Source organism: Dunckerocampus dactyliophorus, unplaced genomic scaffold (assembly GCF_027744805.1).
Source record: "Dunckerocampus dactyliophorus isolate RoL2022-P2 unplaced genomic scaffold, RoL_Ddac_1.1 HiC_scaffold_37, whole genome shotgun sequence".
NCBI lineage: Eukaryota > Metazoa > Chordata > Actinopteri > Syngnathiformes > Syngnathidae > Dunckerocampus > Dunckerocampus dactyliophorus.
This window is the reverse complement of record NW_026559873.1, coordinates 40,001-47,500: the sequence shown is the minus strand read 5'-3', so window position 1 is coordinate 47,500 and position 7,500 is coordinate 40,001.

Sequence of the window (7,500 nt, the reverse complement as noted above, 5' to 3'; positions counted from 1 at the left end):
AAGTCTGTGGAGAGCCGCTGTGTCCCTGGATGAAATGAGAAAAAAGGTGAAAAAATGGCAAAGTGTCAAGGGAGAAATTCAGAAACCCAGGCCGAGCTGCCTGGAGCCCAGGGGCGGCTGCAAAGTCTGTGGAGAGCCGCTGTGTCCCTGGATGAAATGAGAAAAAAGGTGAAAAAATGGCAAAGTGTCAAGGGAGAAATTCAGAAACCCAGGCCGAGCTGCCTGGAGCCCAGGGGCGGCTGCAAAGTCTGTGGAGAGCCGCTGTGTCCCTGGATGAAATGAGAAAAAAGGTGAAAAAATGGCAAAGTGTCAAGGGAGCTAGGCAGAAACCCATGCCTAGGGTCCTGGAGCCCAGGGGCCGCGGGAAAGTCTGTGGAGAGCCGCTGTGTCCCTGGATGAAATGAGGAAAAAGGTGAAAAAATGGCAAAGTGTCAAGGGAGAAATTCAGAAACCCATGCCGAGCTGCCTGGAGCCCAGGGGCGGCTGTAAAGTCTGTGGAGAGCCGCTGTGTCCCTGGATGAAATGAGAAAAAGGGTGGAAAAATGGCAAAGTGTCAAGGGAGCTAGGCAGAAACCCATGCCGAGCTGCCTGGAGCCCAGGGGCGGCTGTAAAGTCTGTGGAGTGCCGCTGTGTCCCTGGATGAAATGAGAAAAAGGGTGAAAAAATGGCAAAGTGTCAAGGGAGAAATTCAGAAACCCAGGCCGAGCTGCCTGGAGCCCAGGGGCGGCTGCAAAGTCTGTGGAGAGCCGCTGTGTCCCTGGATGAAATGAGAAAAAAGGTGAAAAAATGGCAAAGTGTCAAGGGAGAAATTCAGAAACCCAGGCCGAGCTGCCTGGAGCCCAGGGGCGGCTGCAAAGTCTGTGGAGAGCCGCTGTGTCCCTGGATGAAATGAGAAAAAAGGTGAAAAAATGGCAAAGTGTCAAGGGAGCTAGGCAGAAACCCATGCCTAGGGTCCTGGAGCCCAGGGGCGGTTCTAAAGTCTGTGAGAGCCGCTGTGTCCCTGGATGAATTGAGAAAAAGGGTGAAAAAATGGCAAAGTGTCAAGGGAGCTAGGCAGAAACCCATGCCGAGCTGCCTGGAGCCCAGGGGCGGCTGCAAAGTCTGTGGAGTGCCGCTGTGTCCCTGGATGAAATGAGAAAAAGGGTGGAAAAATGGCAAAGTGTCAAGGGAGAAATTCAGAAACTCAGGCCGAGCTGCCTGGAGCCCAGGGGCGGCTGCAAAGTCTGTGGAGTGCCGCTGTGTCCCTGGATGAAATGAGAAAAAGGGTGGAAAAGTAACAAAGTGTCAAGGGAGCTAGGCAGAAACCCATGCCTAGGGTCCTGGAGCCCAGGGGCCGCGGGAAAGTCTGTGGAGAGCCGCTGTGTCCCTGGATGAAATGAGAAAAAAGGTGAAAAAATGGCAAAGTGTCAAGGGAGCTAGGCAGAAACCCATGCCTAGGGTCCTGGAGCCCAGGGGCGGTTCTAAAGTCTGTGAGAGCCGCTGTTGCCCTGGATGAAATGAGAAAAAAGGTGAAAAAATGGCAAAGTGTCAAGGGAGCTAGGCAGAAACCCATGCCGAGCTGCCTGGAGCCCAGGGGCGGCTGTAAAGTCTGTGGAGTGCCGCTGTGTCCCTGGATGAAATGAGAAAAAAGGTGAAAAAATGGCAAAGTGTCAAGGGAGAAATTCAGAAACTCAGGCCGAGCTGCCTGGAGCCCAGGGGCCGCGGGAAAGTCTGTGGAGAGCCGCTGTGTCCCTGGATGAAATGAGAAAAAGGGTGGAAAAATGGCAAAGTGTCAAGGGAGCTAGGCAGAAACCCATGCCGAGCTGCCTGGAGCCCAGGGGCGGCTGTAAAGTCTGTGGAGTGCCGCTGTGTCCCTGGATGAAATGAGAAAAAGGGTGAAAAAATGGCAAAGTGTCAAGGGAGAAATTCAGAAACCCAGGCCGAGCTGCCTGGAGCCCAGGGGCGGCTGTAAAGTCTGTGGAGTGCCGCTGTGTCCCTGGATGAAATGAGAAAAAAGGTGGAAAAATGGCAAAGTGTCAAGGGAGAAATTCAGAAACTCAGGCCGAGCTGCCTGGAGCCCAGGGGCGGCTGCAAAGTCTGTGGAGTGCCGCTGTGTCCCTGGATGAAATGAGAAAAAGGGTGGAAAAATGGCAAAGTGTCAAGGGAGAAATTCAGAAACTCAGGCCGAGCTGCCTGGAGCCCAGGGGCGGCTGCAAAGTCTGTGGAGTGCCGCTGTGTCCCTGGATGAAATGAGAAAAAAGGTGAAAAAATGGCAAAGTGTCAAGGGAGAAATTCAGAAACCCATGCCTAGGGTCCTGGAGCCCAGGGGCGGCTGTAAAGTCTGTGGAGAGCCGCTGTGTCCCTGGATGAAATGAGAAAAAGGGTGGAAAAATGGCAAAGTGTCAAGGGAGAAATTCAGAAACTCAGGCCGAGCTGCCTGGAGCCCAGGGGCCGCGGGAAAGTCTGTGGAGAGCCGCTGTGTCCCTGGATGAAATGAGAAAAAAGGTGAAAAAATGGCAAAGTGTCAAGGGAGAAATTCAGAAACTCAGGCCGAGCTGCCTGGAGCCCAGGGGCGGATGCAAAGTCTGTGGAGAGCCGCTGTGTCCCTGGATGAAATGAGAAAAAGGGTGAAAAAGTAACAAAGTGTCAAGGGAGCTAGGCAGAAACCCATGCCTAGGGTCCTGGAGCCCAGGGGCCGCGGGAAAGTCTGTGGAGAGCCGCTGTGTCCCTGGATGAAATGAGAAAAAGGGTGGAAAAATGGCAAAGTGTCAAGGGAGAAATTCAGAAACTCAGGCCGAGCTGCCTGGAGCCCAGGGGCCGCGGGAAAGTCTGTGGAGAGCCGCTGTGTCCCTGGATGAAATGAGAAAAAAGGTGAAAAAATGGCAAAGTGTCAAGGGAGAAATTCAGAAACTCAGGCCGAGCTGCCTGGAGCCCAGGGGCGGATGCAAAGTCTGTGGAGAGCCGCTGTGTCCCTGGATGAAATGAGAAAAAGGGTGAAAAAGTAACAAAGTGTCAAGGGAGCTAGGCAGAAACCCATGCCTAGGGTCCTGGAGCCCAGGGGCCGCGGGAAAGTCTGTGGAGAGCCGCTGTGTCCCTGGATGAAATGAGAAAAAAGGTGAAAAAATGGCAAAGTGTCAAGGGAGCTAGGCAGAAACCCATGCCTAGGGTCCTGGAGCCCAGGGGCGGTTCTAAAGTCTGTGAGAGCCGCTGTTGCCCTGGATGAAATGAGAAAAAAGGTGAAAAAATGGCAAAGTGTCAAGGGAGCTAGGCAGAAACCCATGCCGAGCTGCCTGGAGCCCAGGGGCGGCTGTAAAGTCTGTGGAGTGCCGCTGTGTCCCTGGATGAAATGAGAAAAAAGGTGAAAAAATGGCAAAGTGTCAAGGGAGAAATTCAGAAACTCAGGCCGAGCTGCCTGGAGCCCAGGGGCCGCGGGAAAGTCTGTGGAGAGCCGCTGTGTCCCTGGATGAAATGAAGAAAAAGGTGAAAAAATGGCAAAGTGTCAAGGGAGAAATTCAGAAACCCATGCCTAGGGTCCTGGAGCCCAGGGGCCGCGGGAAAGTCTGTGGAGAGCCGCTGTGTCCCTGGATGAAATGAGAAAAAAGGTGAAAAAGTAACAAAGTGTCAAGGGAGAAATTCAGAAACCCAGGCCGAGCTGCCTGGAGCCTCAAAGCGGATAGAAATAGCGTGGAGAGCCGCTGTTAAGCCAGACGCCCTCTGGCGGACACAGGCAGGAGTTGCAGTAAATGCATTGAAGTCAATGGGCGAGAGTACCCAATGCGCCAAAAAAGTGCTGAAAATATGACAAAGTGTCAAATGAATGGGAGTCAATGGGCGAGAGTACCCAATGCACAAAAAAAGTGCTGAAAATATGACAAAGTGTCAAATGAATGGGAGTCAATGGGCGAGAGTACCCAATGCACAAAAAAAGTGCTGAAAAAGTCCACACGAGCCTAGTCAGAAATGCAGGCCGAGGCGGCTGGAGCCCCAAAGCGGCTATAAAAAGCGTGGAGAGCCGCTGTCGCCCCGGAGAAACGGAGAAAAAGTGCTGAAAAAAGGCCCACGTCCTAACGGACCTAGGCGGAAGTGCAGGCGAGGCGGCAGGAGTCTGAAAACCGCTATAAAAAGCGTGGAGAGCCGCTGTCGCCCCGGAGAAACGGAGAAAAAGTGCTGAAAAAAGGCCTAAATCCTAACGGACCTAGGCGGAAGTGCAGGCGAGGCGGCAGGAGTCTGAAAACCGCTATAAAAAGCGTGGAGAGCCGCTGTCGCCCCGGAGAAACGGAGAAAAAGTGCTGAAAAAAGGCCTAAATCCTAACGGACCTAGGCGGAAGTGCAGGCGAGGCGGCAGGAGTCTGAAAACCGCTATAAAAAGCGTGGAGAGCCGCTGTCGCCCCGGAGGAACGGAGAAAAAGTGCTGAAAAAAGGCCTAAATCCTAACGGACCGAGGCGGAAGTGCAGGCGAGGCGGCAGGAGTCTGAAAACGGCTATAAAATGCGTGGAGAGCCGCTGTCGCCCCGGAGAAACGGAGAAAAAGTGCTGAAAAAAGGCCTAAATCCTAACGGACCGAGGCGGAAGTGCAGGCGAGGCGGCAGGAGTCTGAAAGCGGCTATAAAACGCGTGGAGAGCCGCTCGGATGATTTTTCAAAGTGTCAAATGAATGGGAGTGAATGGGGCAGAGTACCCAATGTGTAAAAAAAGTGCTGAAAAAACGACAAAGTCCACACGAGCCTAGTCAGAAATGCAGTCCGAGGCGGCTGGAGCCCCAAAGCGGCTATAAAACGCGTGGAGAGCCGCTCGGATGATTTTTCAAAGTGTCAAATGAATGGGAGTGAATGGGGCAGAGTACCCAATGTGTAAAAAAAGTGCTGAAAAAACGACAAAGTCCACACGAGCCTAGTCAGAAATGCAGTCCGAGGCGGCTGGAGCCCCAAAGCGGCTATAAAACGCGTGGAGAGCCGCTCGGATGATTTTTCAAAGTGTCAAATGAATGGGAGTGAATGGGGCGGAGTACCCAATGCGCCAAAAAAGTGCTGAAAAAACGACAAAGTGTCAAATGAATGGGAGTGAATGGGGCAGAGTACCCAATGTGTAAAAAAAGTGCTGAAAAAACGACAAAGTGTCAAATGAATGGGAGTGAATGGGGCGGAGTACCCAATGCGCAAAAAAAGTGCTGAAAAAACGACAAAGTCCACACGAGCCTAGTCAGAAATGAAGGCCGAGGCGGCTGGAGCCCCAAAGCGGCTATAAAATGCGTGGAGAGCCGCTCGGATGATTTTTCTAAGTGTGAAATGAATGGGAGTGAATGGGGCGGAGTACCCAATGCGCGAAAAAAGTGCTGAAAAAACGACAAAGTGTCAAATGAATGGGAGTGAATGGGCGGAGTACCCAATGCGTGAAAAAAGGTCTGGAAAAACGACAAAGTGTCAAATGAATGGGAGTCAATGGGCGGAGTACCCAATGCGCGAAAAAAGTGCTGAAAAAATGACAAAGTGTCAAATGAATGGGAGTCAATGAGTGTTTTGGTCGACCAGGAAAAAACGCGTTTACGGGAGAGGGTAAATCAGCCGAGAGGGGGGGGGGGGGTATACTTTACCCTCTCCCGTAAATGCCATTTTTCCTGGTTGACCAAAACACCTCCAGCACGATTTCGGAAACCCAGTTTTTAGAAACACTGACCTCCAGGGGAAGTACCGAGAAAAGCACACTTTTGAATCCGCTTTTGACGCACTGAAACACGGACGTGAGCTGGGGCCGTGCCGCTCTTGGAAAACCCCTGGAGGTTATTTTCTAAAACGGGTTTCCGCGTCCCCCCGGGCGCCCGTGTTGGGCCGCGCAAGGCGGTCCGGGCTGCCCGCCCCATCTGAGTGCCCCGTTGGGCCGCGTGCATGGCAGGCATCCAAGGAAGGCTGATGAGCAGCGGTGATGATGATGATGAGACACCAGCTGCAATTTTGACAAAGTGTCACCTCTCAAGCATTTCCAAGCGTGACACAAACAAAAGGGAACGGGAACTTTGATATGAGTGACTTGTGCTTCTTTTTCTCCAAGTGTCACTCCACAGCTGGCACCCAGGCTGTGTGACGCAGGTGTCCGACGAGGAGCGCCCGCGATGGGCCGCGTCAGGCGGCCCGGGCCGCGCTATCACCTCCGGATGACAACATCCAAAGGAGCACGTTGGTGCTTGCTGGGAGTTTGCGCACGCGATAGGCGACGCCTGGCGGCCCTGGCCGCGCCTCGCCAGCGGGTAATGACGACCGCGAGCGCCATGCTGCGCCGATGGAGCTGTCCGAGGAGCGAGAGCGCCCGCCATGGGCGGCATCCGGCGGCCCCTGGCCGTGCTTCGTCTGCGGGTCGCTCTCCACCTCCGGGTGGCCAATCCGAGGTGTCCGAAAAGTGTGTGCGCTCGCCATGGGCGGCATCCGGCGGCCTCTGGCCGTGCTTCGTCTGCGGGTGCACACTCGGAGCGAGGCTCCTGCTCGCTCCGGCGCGGTAGCTTTGTCCGCGCTCCACCTCCGGGTGGCGAATCCCAAAAAGCAGCACTTTGGTGCTACGAAGGTGTCAGAAGAGTGTGTGCGCCCGCCATGGGCGGCATCCGGCGGCCTCTGGCCGTGCTTCGTCTGCGGGTGCACACTAGGCGCGGTGGCTTTGTCCGCGCTCCACCTCCGGGTGGCGAATCCCAAAAAGCAGCACTTTGGTGCTTCGTAGGTGTCAGAAAAGTGTGTGCGCCCGCCATGGGCGGCATCCGGCGGCCTCTGGCCGTGCTTCGTCTGCGGGCGCACACTCGGAGCGAGGCTGCTGCTCGCTCCGGCGCGGTGGCTGGGTCCGCGCTCCACCTCCGGGTGGCCAAGGAATCGAAAAGGAGCACTTTGCTGCTTCGCAGGTGTCAGAGGAGTGGGAGCGCCCGCCATGGGCGGCATCCGGCGGCCCCTGGCCGTGCTTCGTCTGCGGGTCGCTCTCCACCTCCGGGTGGCCCACTCCAAAGAAAATAAAAAGGAGCCCAGCTCACTGGAAGGCAAGCTGAGGCTCCGGCGCGGGTAAGAGGGGCCCGCGCCTCACCTCCGGGTGTCCGACAAAGAGGAGCCGAGTGTGCTCATTGGAGGCCAGTGGGACCTCCGGCGCGGTAGCAGGGCCCGCGCTTCACCTCCGGGTGTCCGACAAAGAGGAGCCGAGTGCTCACTGGAGGCGAGTGACACCTCCGGCGCGGCCACCCGGGGGGCCATTGCCCCCCACCCGGCCGCGCTCGCACACACCCCAACCCCCTGAGCCCCCACTGACCTAGCGGTAAACCAGACCCGCCTTTGGAGGGCCCCCGCCGGCCGGCCGTGGTGCCGGTGTTCGGGCGGACGGCTCCTCCAGCCTGCGGGTTGGCCTCTATGGGCAAGTGCACATGGCACCCGTGAAGCCGATGATTGCCGAGGCAGCGGTTCGCCGTCCCCTCGTCACACGCGTGTCGCACTCTGCCCGACCTATCGGTAGCGAGATCGAGACGACCCGTCTGACCCAGTTGTCCTCCATCGGCGCCGC